Genomic DNA, 13,301 nt, shown 5'->3' on the forward strand with positions numbered 1-13,301 from the left:
AAGCGCAACGTGGACACATCCAAATTTTTGGAAGAAAACAGAGGTGTTTTTTGCGAAGTGCCTACCTGTAGATTTTGGCCTCTAGCTCAGCCGGCACCTTGGGAAACCTACCAAACCTGTGCATTTCTGAAAACTAGAGACCTAGGGGAATCCAAGGAGGGGTGACTTGCGGGGCTCGGACCAGGTTCTGTTACCAGAATCCTTTGCAAACCTCAAAATTTGGCTACAAAAACACATGTTCCTCACATTTCTGTGGCAGAAAGTTCAGGAATCTGAGAGGAGCCACAAATTTCCTTGCACCCAGCGTTCCCCCAAGTCTTCCGATAAAAATGATACCTCACTTGTGTAGGTAGGCCTAGCGCCCGCGACAGGAAACGCCCCAAAGCGCAACGTGGACACATCCAAATTTTTGGAAGAAAACAGAGGTGTTTCTTGCGAAGTGCCTACCTGTAGATTTTGGCATCTAGCTCAGCCGGCACCTAGGGAAACCTACCAAACCTGTGCATTTCTGAAAACTAGAGACCTAGGGGAATCCAAGGAGGGGTGACTTGCGGGGCTCGGACCAGGTTCTGTTACCCAGAATCCTTTGCAAACCTCAAAATTTGGCTAAAAAAACACATGTTCCACACATTTCTGTGGCAGAAAGTTCTGGAATCTGAGAGGAGCCAAAAATGTCCTTCCACCCAGCGTTCCCCCAAGTCTCCCGATAAAAATGATACCTCACTTGTGTGGGTAGGCCTAGCGCCCGCGACAGGAAACACCCCAAAGCGCAACTTGGACACATCCAAAACTTTGGAAGAAAACAGAGGTGTTTTTTGCGAAGTGCCTACCTGTAGATTTTGGCCTCTAGCTCATCCGGCACCTAGGGAAACCTACCAAACCTGTGCATTTCTGAAAACTAGAGACCTAGGGGAATCCAAGATGGGGTGACTTGCGGGGCTCGGACCAGGTTCTGTTACCCAAAATCCTTTGCAAACCTCAAAATTTGGCTAAAAAAACACATGGTCCTCACATTTCTGTGGCAGAAAGTTCTGGAATCTGAGAGGAGCCACAAATTTCCTTCCACCCGGCGTTCCTCCAAGTCTCCCGATAAAAATGATACCTCACTTGTGTGGGTAGGCCTAGCGCCCGCGACAGGAAACACCCCAAAGCGCAACGTGGACACATCCAAAATTTTGGAAGAAAACAGAGGTGTTTTTTGCGAAGTGCCTACCTGTAGATTTTGGCCTCTAGCTCAGCCGGCACCTAGGGAAACCTACCAAACCTGTGCATTTCTGAAAACTAAAGACCTAGGGGAATCCAAGGTAGGGTGACTTGCTGGGCTCGGACCAGGTTCTGTTACCCAGAATCCTTTGCAAACCTCAAAATTTGGCTAAAAAAACACATGGTCCTCACCTTTCTGTGGCAGAAAGTTCTGGAATCTGAGAGGACCCACAAATTTCCTTCCACCCAGCGTTCCCCCAAGTCTCCCGATAACAATGATACCTCACTTGTGTGGGTAGGCCTAGCGCCCGGGACAGGAATTGCCCCAAAGCGCAACGTGGACACATCCACATTTTTGGAAGAAAACAGAGATGTTTTTTGCGAAGTGCCTACCTGTAGATTTTGGCCTCTAGCTCAGCCGGCAGCTAGGGAAACCTACCAAACCTGTGCATTTCTGAAAACTAGAGACCTATGGGAATCCAAGGAGGGGTGACTTGCGGGGCTCGGACCAGGTTCTGTTTCCCAGAATCCTTTGCAAACCTCAAAATTTGGCTACAAAAACACATGTTCCTCACATTTCTGTGGCAGAAAGTTCTGGAATCTGAGAGGAGCCACAAATTTCCTTCCACCCAGCGTTCCCCCAAGTCTCCCGATAACAATGATACCTCACTTGTGTGGGTAGGCCTAGCGCCCGGGACAGGAAATGCCCCAAAGCGCAACGTGGACACATCCAAATTTTTGGAAGAAAACAGAGGTGTTTTTTGCGAAGTGCCTACCTGTAGAGTTTGGCCTCTAGCTCAGCCGGCACCTAGGGAAACCTACCAAACCTGTGCATTTCTGAAAACTAGAGACCTAGGGGAATCCAAGGAGGGGTGACTTGCGGGGCTCGGACCAGGTTCTGTTACCCAGAATCCTTTGCAAACCTCAAAATTTGGCTACAAAAACACATGTTCCTCACATTTCTGTGGCAGAAAGTTCTAGAATCTGAGAGGATCCACAAATTTCCTTCCACCCAGCGTTCCCCCAAGTCTCCTGATAAAAATCATACCTCACTTGTGTGGGTAGGCCTAGCGCCCGCAACAGGAAACGCCCCAAAGCGCAACGTGGACACATCCAAATTTTTGGAAGAAAACAGAGGTGTTTTTTGCGAACTGCCTACCTGTAGATTTTGGCCTCTAGCTCAGCCGGCACCTAGGGAAACCTACCAAACCTGTGCATTTCTGAAAACTAGAGACCTAGGGGAATCCAAGGAGGGGTGACTTGCGGGGCTCGGACCAGGTTCTGTTACCCAGAATCCTTTGCAAACCTCAAAATTTGGCTAAAAAAACACATGTTCCTCACATTTCTGTGGCAGAAAGTTCTGGAATCTGAGAGGAGCCACAAATTTCCTTCCACCCAGCGTTCCCCCAAGTCTCCCGATAAAAATTATACCTCACTTGTGTGGGTAGGCCTAGCGCCCGCGACAGGAAACGCCCCAAAGCGCAACGTGGACACATCCACATTTTTGGAAGAAAACAGAGGTGTTTTTTGCGAAGTGCCTACCTGTAGATTTTGGCCTCTAGCTCATCCGGCACCTAGGGAAACCTACCAAACCTGTGCATTTCTGAAAACTAGAGACCTAGGGGAATCCAAGATGGGGTGACTTGCGGGGCTCGGACCAGGTTCTGTTACCCAGAATCCTTTGCAAACCTCAAAATTTGGCTACAAAATCACATGTTCCTCACATTTCTGTGGCAGAAAGTTCTGGAATATGAGAGGAGCCACAAATTTCCTTCCACCCAGCGTTCCTCCAAGTCTCCCGATAAAAATGATACCTCACTTGTGTGGGTAGGCCTAGCGCCCGCGACAGGAAACGCCCCAAAGCGCAACGTGGACACATCCAAATTTTTGGAAGAAAACAGAGGTGTTTTTTGCGAAGTGCCTACCTGTAGATTTTGGCCTCTAGCTCAGCCGGCACCTTGGGAAACCTACCAAACCTGTGCATTTCTGAAAACTAGAGACCTAGGGGAATCCAAGGAGGGGTGACTTGCGGGGCTCGGACCAGGTTCTGTTACCAGAATCCTTTGCAAACCTCAAAATTTGGCTACAAAAACACATGTTCCTCACATTTCTGTGGCAGAAAGTTCAGGAATCTGAGAGGAGCCACAAATTTCCTTGCACCCAGCGTTCCCCCAAGTCTTCCGATAAAAATGATACCTCACTTGTGTAGGTAGGCCTAGCGCCCGCGACAGGAAACGCTCCAAAGCGCAACGTGGACACATCCAAATTTTTGGAAGAAAACAGAGGTGTTTCTTGCGAAGTGCCTACCTGTAGATTTTGGCATCTAGCTCAGCCGGCACCTAGGGAAACCTACCAAACCTGTGCATTTCTGAAAACTAGAGACCTAGGGGAATCCAAGGAGGGGTGACTTGCGGGGCTCGGACCAGGTTCTGTTACCCAGAATCCTTTGCAAACCTCAAAATTTGGCTAAAAAAACACATGTTCCACACATTTCTGTGGCAGAAAGTTCTGGAATCTGAGAGGAGCCAAAAATGTCCTTCCACCCAGCGTTCCCCCAAGTCTCCCGATAAAAATGATACCTCACTTGTGTGGGTAGGCCTAGCGCCCGCGACAGGAAACACCCCAAAGCGCAACTTGGACACATCCAAAACTTTGGAAGAAAACAGAGGTGTTTTTTGCGAAGTGCCTACCTGTAGATTTTGGCCTCTAGCTCATCCGGCACCTAGGGAAACCTACCAAACCTGTGCATTTCTGAAAACTAGAGACCTAGGGGAATCCAAGATGGGGTGACTTGCGGGGCTCGGACCAGGTTCTGTTACCCAAAATCCTTTGCAAACCTCAAAATTTGGCTAAAAAAACACATGGTCCTCACATTTCTGTGGCAGAAAGTTCTGGAATCTGAGAGGAGCCACAAATTTCCTTCCACCCGGCGTTCCTCCAAGTCTCCCGATAAAAATGATACCTCACTTGTGTGGGTAGGCCTAGCGCCCGCGACAGGAAACACCCCAAAGCGCAACGTGGACACATCCAAAATTTTGGAAGAAAACAGAGGTGTTTTTTGCGAAGTGCCTACCTGTAGATTTTGGCCTCTAGCTCAGCCGGCACCTAGGGAAACCTACCAAACCTGTGCATTTCTGAAAACTAAAGACCTAGGGGAATCCAAGGTAGGGTGACTTGCTGGGCTCGGACCAGGTTCTGTTACCCAGAATCCTTTGCAAACCTCAAAATTTGGCTAAAAAAACACATGGTCCTCACCTTTCTGTGGCAGAAAGTTCTGGAATCTGAGAGGACCCACAAATTTCCTTCCACCCAGCGTTCCCCCAAGTCTTCCGATAAAAATGATACCTCACTTGTGTAGGTAGGCCTAGCGCCCGCGACAGGAAACGCCCCAAAGCGCAACGTGGACACATCCAAATTTTTGGAAGAAAACAGAGGTGTTTTTTGCGAAGTGCCTACCTGTAGATTTTGGCCTCTAGCTCATCCGGCACCTAGGGAAACCTACCAAACCTGTGCATTTCTGAAAACTAGAGACCTAGGGGAATCCAAGATGGGGTGACTTGCGGGGCTCGGACCAGGTTCTGTTACCCAGAATCCTTTGCAAACCTCATAATTTGTCTACAAAATCACATGTTCCTCACATTTCTGTGGCAGAAAGTTCTGGAATCTGAGAGGAGCCACAAATTTCCTTCCACCCAGCGTTCCCCCAAGTCTCCCGATAAAAATGATACCTCACTTGTGTGGGTAGGCCTAGCGCCCGCGACAGGAAACGCCCCAAAGCGCAACGTGGACACATCCAAATTTTTGGAAGAAAACAGAGGTGTTTTTTGCGAAGTGCCTACCTGTAGATTTTGGCCTCTAGCTCAGCCGGCACCTAGGGAAACCTACCAAACCTGTGCATTTCTGAAAACTAGAGACCAAGGGGAATCCAAGGAGGGGTGACTTGCGGGGCTCGGACCAGGTTCTGTTACCCAGAATCCTTTGCAAACCTCAAAATTTGGCTAAAAAAACACATGGTCCTCACATTTCTGTGGCAGAAAGTTCTGGAATCTGAGAGGAGCCACAAATTTCCTTCCACCCGGCGTTCCTCCAAGTCTCCCGATAAAAATGATACCTCACTTGTGTGGGTAGGCCTAGCGCCCGCGACAGGAAACACCCCAAAGTGCAACGTGGACACATCCAAAATTTTGGAAGAAAACAGAGGTGTTTTTTGCGAAGGGCCTACCTGTAGATTTTGGCCTCTAGCTCAGCCGGCACCTAGGGAAACCTACCAAACCTGTGCATTTCTGAAAAGTAGAGACCTAGGGGAATCCACGATGGGGTGACTTGCGGGTCTCGGACCAGGTTCTGTTACCCAGAATCCTTTGCAAACCTCAAAATTTGGCTAAAAAAACACATGGTCCTCACATTTCTGTGGCAGAAAGTTCTGGAATCTGAGAGGAGCCACAAATTTCCTTCCACCCAGCGTTCCCCCAAGTCTCCCGATAACAATGATACCTCACTTGTGTGGGTAGGCCTAGCGCCCGGGACAGGAAACGCCCCAAAGCGCAACGTGGACACATCAAAATTTTTGGAAGAAAACAGAGGTGTTTTTTGCGAAGTGCCTACCTGTAGATTTTGGCCTCTAGCTCAGCCGGCACCTAGGGAAATCTACCAAACCTGTGCATTTCTAAAAACTAGAGACCTAGGGGAATCCAAGGAGGGGTGACTTGCGGGGCTCGGACCAGGTTCTGTTACCCAGAATCCTTTGCAAACCTCAAAATTTGGCTACAAAAACACATGTTCCTCACATTTCTGTGGCAGAAAGTTCTGGAATCTGAGAGGAGCCACAAATTTCCTTCCACCCAGCGTTCCCCCAAGTCTCCTGATAAAAATGATACCTCACTTGTGTGGGTAGGCCTAGCGCCCGCGACAGGAAACGCCCCAAAGCGCAACATGGACACATCCAAATTTTTGGAAGAAAACAGAGGTGTTTTTTGCGAAGTGCCTACCTGTAGATTTTGGCCTCTAGCTCAGCCGGCACCTAGGGAAACCTACCAAACCTGTGCATTTCTGAAAACTAGAGACCTAGGGGAATCCAAGGAGGGGTGACTTGCGGGGCTCGGACCAGGTTCTGTTACCCAGAATCCTTTGCAAACCTCAAAATTTGGCTAAAAAAACACATGTTCCTCACATTTCTGTGGCAGAAAGTTCTGGAATCTGAGAGGAGCCACAAATTTCCTTCCACCCGGCGTTCCCCCAAATCTCCCGATAACAATGATACCTCACTTGTGTGGGTAGGCCTAGCGCCCGGGACAGGAAACGCCCCAAAGCACAACGTGGACACATCCAAATTTTTGGAAGAAAACAGAGGTGTTTTTTTGCGAAGTGCCTCCTGTAGATTTTGGCCTCTAGCTCAGCCGGCACCTAGGGAAACCTACCAAACCTGTGCATTTCTGAAAACTAGAGACCTAGGGGAATCCAAGGAGGGGTGACTTGCGGGGCTCGGACCAGGTTCTGTTACCCAGAATCCTTTGCAAACCTCTAAATTTGGCTACAAAAACACATGTTCCTCACATTTCTGTGGCAGAAAGTTCTGGAATCTGAGAGGAGCCACAAATTTCCTTCCACCCAGCGTTCCCCCAAGTCTCCCGATAAAAATGATACCTCACTTGTGTGGGTAGGCCTAGCGCCCGTGACAGGAAACGACCCAAAGCGCAACATGGACACATCCACATTTTTGGAAGAAAACAGAGGTGTTTTTTGCGAAGTGCCTACCTGTAGATTTTGGCCTCTAGCTCAGCCGGCACCTAGGGAAACCTACCAAACCTGTGCATTTCTGAAAACTACAGACCTAGGGGAATCCAAGGAGGGGTGACTTGCGGGGCTCGGACCAGGTTCTGTTACCCAGAATCCTTTGCAAACCTCAAAATTTGGCTAAAAAACCACATGTTCCACACATTTCTGTGGCAGAAAGTTCTGGAATCTGAGAGGAGCCAAAAATGTCCTTCCACTCAGCGTTCCCCCAAGTCTCCCGATACAAATGATACCTCACTTGTGTGGGTAGGCCTAGCGCCCGCGACAGGAAACACCCCAAAGCGCAACGTGGACACATCCAAAATTTTGGAAGAAAACAGAGGTGTTTTTTGCGAAGTGCCTACCTGTAGATTTTGGCCTCTAGCTCAGCCGGCACCTAGCGAAACCTAACAAACCTGTGCATTTCTGAAAACTAGAGACCTAGGGGAATCCAAGGTGGGGTGACTTGCGGGGCTCGGACCAGGTTCTGTTACCCAGAATCCTTTGCAAACCTCAAAATTTGGCTAAAAAAACACATGTTCCTCACATTTCTGTGGCAGAAAGTTCTGGAATCTGAGAGGAGCCACAAATTTCCTTCCACCCAGCGTTCCCCCAAGTCTCCCGATAACAATGATACTTCACTTGTGTGGGTAGGCCTAGCGCCCGCGACAGGAAACGCCCCAAAGCGCAACGTGGACACATCCAAATTTTTGGAAGAAAACAGAGGTGTTTTTTGCGAAGTGCCTACCTGTAGATTTTGGCCTCTAGCTCATCCGGCACCTAGGGAAACCTACCAAACCTGTGCATTTCTGAAAACTAGAGACCTAGGGGAATCCAAGATGGGGTGACTTGCGGGGCTCGGACCAGGTTCTGTTACCCAGAATCCTTTGCAAACCTCATAATTTGTCTACAAAATCACATGTTCCTCACATTTCTGTGGCAGAAAGTTCTGGAATCTGAGAGGAGCCACAAATTTCCTTCCACCCAGCGTTCCCCCAAGTCTCCCGATAAAAATGATACCTCACTTGTGTGGGTAGGCCTAGCGCCCGCGACAGGAAACGCCCCAAAGCGCAACGTGGACACATCCAAATTTTTGGAAGAAAACAGAGGTGTTTTTTGCGAAGTGCCTACCTGTAGATTTTGGCCTCTAGCTCAGCCGGCACCTAGGGAAACCTACCAAACCTGTGCATTTCTGAAAACTAGAGACCTAGGGGAATCCAAGGAGGGGTGACTTGCGGGGCTCGGACCAGGTTCTGTTACCCAGAATCCTTTGCAAACCTCAAAATTTGGCTACAAAAACACATGTTCCTCACATTTCTGTGGCAGAAAGTTCAGGAATCTGAGAGGAGCCACAAATTTCCTTGCACCCAGCGTTCCCCCAAGTCTTCCGATAAAAATGATACCTCACTTGTGTAGGTAGGCCTAGCGCCCGCGACAGGAAATGCCCCAAAGCGCAACGTGGACACATCCACATTTTTGGAAGAAAACAGAGGTGTTTTTTGCGAAGTGCCTACCTGTAGATTTTGGCCTCTAGCTCAGCCGGCACCTAGGGAAACCTACCAAACCTGTGCATTTCTGAAAAGTAGAGACCTAGGGGAATCCACGATGGGGTGACTTGCGGGGCTCGGACCAGGTTCTGTTACCCAGAATCCTTTGCAAACCTCAAAATTTGGCTAAAAAAACACATGTTCCTCACATTTCTGTGGCAGAAAGTTCTGGAATCTGAGAGGAGCCACAAATTTCCTTCCACCCAGCGTTCCCCCAAGTCTCCCGATAACAATGATACTTCACTTGTGTGGGTAGGCCTAGCGCCCGCGACAGGAAACGCCCCAAAGCGATACGTGGACACATCCAAATTTTTGGAAGAAAACAGAGGTGTTTTTTGCGAAGTGCCTACCTGTGGAGTTTGGCCTCTAGCTCAGTCGGCACCTAGGGAAACCTACCAAACCTTTGCATTTCTGAAAACTAGAGACCTAGGGGAATCCAAGGAGGGGTGACTTGCGGGGCTCGGACCAGGTTCTGTTACCCGGAATCCTTTGCAAACCTCAAAATTTGGCTACAAAATCACATGTTCCTCACATTTCTGTGGCAGAAAGTTCTGGAATCTGAGAGGAGCCACAAATTTCCTTCCACCCAGCGTTCCCCCAAGTCTCCCGATAAAAATGATACCTCACTTGTGTGGGTAGGCCTAGCGCCCGCGACAGGAAACGCCCCAAAGTGCAACGTGGACACATCCAAATTTTTGGAAGAAAACAGAGGTGTTTTTTGCGAAGTGCCTACCTGTAGATTTTGGCCTCTAGCTCAGCCGGCACCTAGGGAAACCTACCAAACCTGTGCATTTCTGAAAACTAGAGACCTAGGGGAATCCAAGGAGGGGTGACTTGCGGGGCTCGGACCAGGTTCTGTTACCCAGAATCCTTTGCAAACCTCAAAATTTGGCTACAAAAACACATGTTCCTCACATTTCTGTGGCAGAAAGTTCAGGAATCTGAGAGGAGCCACAAATTTCCTTGCACCCAGCGTTCCCCCAAGTCTTCCGATAAAAATGATACCTCACTTGTGTAGGTAGGCCTAGCGCCCGCGACAGGAAATGCCCCAAAGCGCAACGTGGACACATCCACATTTTTGGAAGAAAACAGAGGTGTTTTTTGCGAAGTGCCTACCTGTAGATTTTGGCCTCTAGCTCAGCCGGCACCTAGGGAAACCTACCAAACCTGTGCATTTCTGAAAACTAGAGACCTAGGGGAATCCAAGGAGGGGTGACTTGCGGGGCTCAGACCAGGTTCTGTTACCCAGAATCCTTTGCAAACCTCAAAATTTGGCTAAAAATACTCATGTTCCACACATTTCTGTGGCAGAAAGTTCTGGAATCTGAGAGGAGCCAAAAATTTCCTTCCACCCAGCGTTCCCCCAAGTCTCCCGATAAAAATGATACCTCACTTGTGTGGGTAGGCCTAGCGCCCGCGACAGGAAACACCACAAAGCGCAACTTGGACACATCCAAAACTTTGGAAGAAAACAGAGGTGTTTTTTGCGAAGTGCCTACCTGTAGATTTTGGCCTCTAGCTCATCCGGCACCTAGGGAAACCTACCAAACCTGTGCATTTCTGAAAACTAGAGACCTAGGGGAATCCAAGATGGGGTGACTTGCGGGGCTCGGACCAGGTTCTGTTACCCAAAATCCTTTGCAAACCTCAAAATTTGGCTAAAAAAACACATGGTCCTCACATTTCTGTGGCAGAAAGTTCTGGAATCTGAGAGGAGCCACAAATTTCCTTCCACCCGGCGTTCCTCCAAGTCTCCCGATAAAAATGATACCTCACTTGTGTGGGTAGGCCTAGCGCCCGCGACAGGAAACACCCCAAAGTGCAACGTGGACACATCCAAAATTTTGGAAGAAAACAGAGGTGTTTTTTGCGAAGGGCCTACCTGTAGATTTTGGCCTCTAGCTCAGCCGGCACCTAGGGAAACCTACCAAACCTGTGCATTTCTGAAAACTAGAGACCTAGGGGAATCCAAGATGGGGTGACTTGCGGGGCTCGGACCAGGTTCTGTTACCCAGAATCCTTTGCAAACCTCAAAATTTGGCTAAAAAAACACATGTTCCTTACATTTCTGTGGCAGAAAGTTCTGGAATCTGAGAGGAGCCACAAATTTCCTTCCACCCAGCGTTCCCCCAAGTCTCCCGATAACAATGATACCTCACTTGTGTGGGTAGGCCTAGCGCCCAGGACAGGAAACGCCCCAAAGCGCAACGTGGACACATCCAAATTTTTGGAAGAAAACAGAGGTGTTTTTTGCGAAGTGCCTACCTGTAGATTTTGGCCTCTAGCTCAGCCGGCACCTAGGGAAACCTACCAAACCTGTGCATTTCTGAAAACTAGAGACCTAGGGGAATCCAAGATGGGGTGACTTGGGGGGCTCGGACCAGGTTCTGTTACCCAGAATCCTTTGCAAACCTCAAAATTTGGCTAAAAAAACACATGTTCCTCACATTTCTGTGGCAGAAAGTTCTGGAATCTGAGAGGAGCCACAAATTTCCTTCCACCCGGCGTTCCTCCAAGTCTCCCGATAAAAATGATACCTCACTTGTGTGGGTAGGCCTAGCGCCCGCGTCAGGAAACACCCCAAAGCGCAACGTGGACACATCCAAAATTTTGGAAGAAAACTGAGGTGTTTTTTGCGAAGTGCCTACCTGTAGATTTTGGCCTCTAGCTCAGCCGGCACCTAGGGAAACCTACCAAACCTGTGCATTTCTGAAAACTAGAGACCTAGGGGAATCCAAGATGGGGTGACTTGTGGGGCTCGGACCAGGTTCTGTTACCCAGAATCCTTTGCAAACCTCAAAATTTGGCTAAAAAAACACATGGTTCTCACATTTCTGTGGCAGAAAGTTCTGGAATCTGAGAGGAGCCACAAATTTCCTTCCACCCAGCGTTCCCCCAAGTCTCCCGATAACAATGATACCTCACTTGTGTGGGTAGGCCTAGCGCCCGCGACAGGAAACACCCCAAAGTGCAACGTGGACACATCCAAAATTTTGGAAGAAAACAGAGGTGTTTTTTGCGAAGGGCCTACCTGTAGATTTTGGCCTCTAGCTCAGCCGGCACGTAGGGAAACCTACCAAACCTGTGCATTTCTGAAAACTAGAGACCTAGGGGAATCCAAGATGGGGTGACTTGCGGGGCTCGGACCAGGTTCTGTTACCCAGAATCCTTTGCAAACCTCAAAATTTGGCTACAAAAACACATGTTCCTCCCATTTCTGTGGCAGAAAGTTCTGGAATCTGAGAGGAGCCACAAATTTCCTTCCACCCGGCGTTCCTCCAAGTCTCCCGATAAAAATGATACCTCACTTGTGTGGGTAGGCCTAGCGCCCGCGACAGGAAACACCCCAAAGCGCAACGTGGACACATCCAAAATTTTGGAAGAAAACAGAGGTGTTTTTTGCGAAGTGCCTACCTGTAGATTTTGGCCTCTAGCTCAGCCGGCACCTAGGGAAACCTACCAAACCTGTGCATTTCTGAAAACTAGAGACCTAGGGGAATCCAAGGTAGGGTGATTTGCTGGGCTCGGACCAGGTTCTGTTACCCAGAATCCTTTGCAAACCTCAAAATTTGGCTAAAAAAACACATGGTCCTCACCTTTCTGTGGCAGAAAGTTCTGGAATCTGAGAGGAGCCACAAATTTCCTTCCACCCAGCGTTCCCCCAAGTCTCCCGATAACAATGATACCTCACTTGTGTGGGTAGGCCTAGCGCCCGGGACAGGAATTGCCCCAAAGCGCAACGTGGACACATCCAAATTTTTGGAAGAAAACAGAGGTGTTTTTTGCGAAGTGCCTACCTGTAGATTTTGGCCTCTAGCTCAGCCGGCAGCTAGGGAAACCTACCAAACCTGTGCATTTCTGAAAACTAGAGACCTATGGGAATCCAAGGAGGGGTGACTTGCGGGGCTCGGACCAGGTTCTGTTACCCAGAATCCTTTGCAAACCTCAAAATTTGGCTACAAAAACACATGTTCCTCACATTTCTGTGGCAGAAAGTTCTGGAATCTGAGAGGAGCCACAAATTTCCTTCCACCCAGCGTTCCCCCAAGTCTCCTGATAAAAATGATACCTCACTTGTGTGGGTAGGCCTAGCGCCCGCGACAGGAAACGCCCCAAAGCGCAACGTGGACACATCCAAATTTTTGGAAGAAAACAGAGGTGTTTTTTGCGAAGTGCCTACCTGTAGATTTTGGCCTATAGCTCAGCCGGCACCTAGGGAAACCTACCAAACCTGTGCATTTCTGAAAACTAGAGACCTAGGGGAATCCAAGGAGGCGTGACTTGCGGGGCTCGGACCAGGTTCTGTTACCCAGAATCCTTTGCAAACCTCAAAATTTGGCTAAAAAAACACATGTTCCTCACATTTCTGTGGCAGAAAGTTCTGCAATCTGAGAGGAGCCAAAAATGTCCTTCCACCCAGCGTTTCCCCAAGTCTCCCGATAAAAATGATACCTCACTTGTGTGGGTAGGCCTAGCGCCCGCGACAGGAAACACCCCAAAGCGCAACTTGGACACATCCAAAACTTTGGAAGAAAACAGAGGTGTTTTTTGCGAAGTGCCTACCTGTAGATTTTGGCCTCTAGCTCAGCCGGCAGCTAGGGAAACCTACCAAACCTGTGCATTTCTGAAAACTAGAGACCTATGGGAATCCAAGGAGGGGTGACTTGCGGGGCTCGGACCAGGTTCTGTTTCCCAGAATCCTTTGCAAACCTCAAAATTTGGCTACAAAAACACATGTTCCTCACATTTCTGTGGCAGAAAGTTCTGGAATCTGAGAGG

This window comes from Pleurodeles waltl, chromosome 7 (assembly GCF_031143425.1).
Source record: "Pleurodeles waltl isolate 20211129_DDA chromosome 7, aPleWal1.hap1.20221129, whole genome shotgun sequence".
Taxonomy (NCBI): Eukaryota; Metazoa; Chordata; class Amphibia; order Caudata; family Salamandridae; genus Pleurodeles; species Pleurodeles waltl.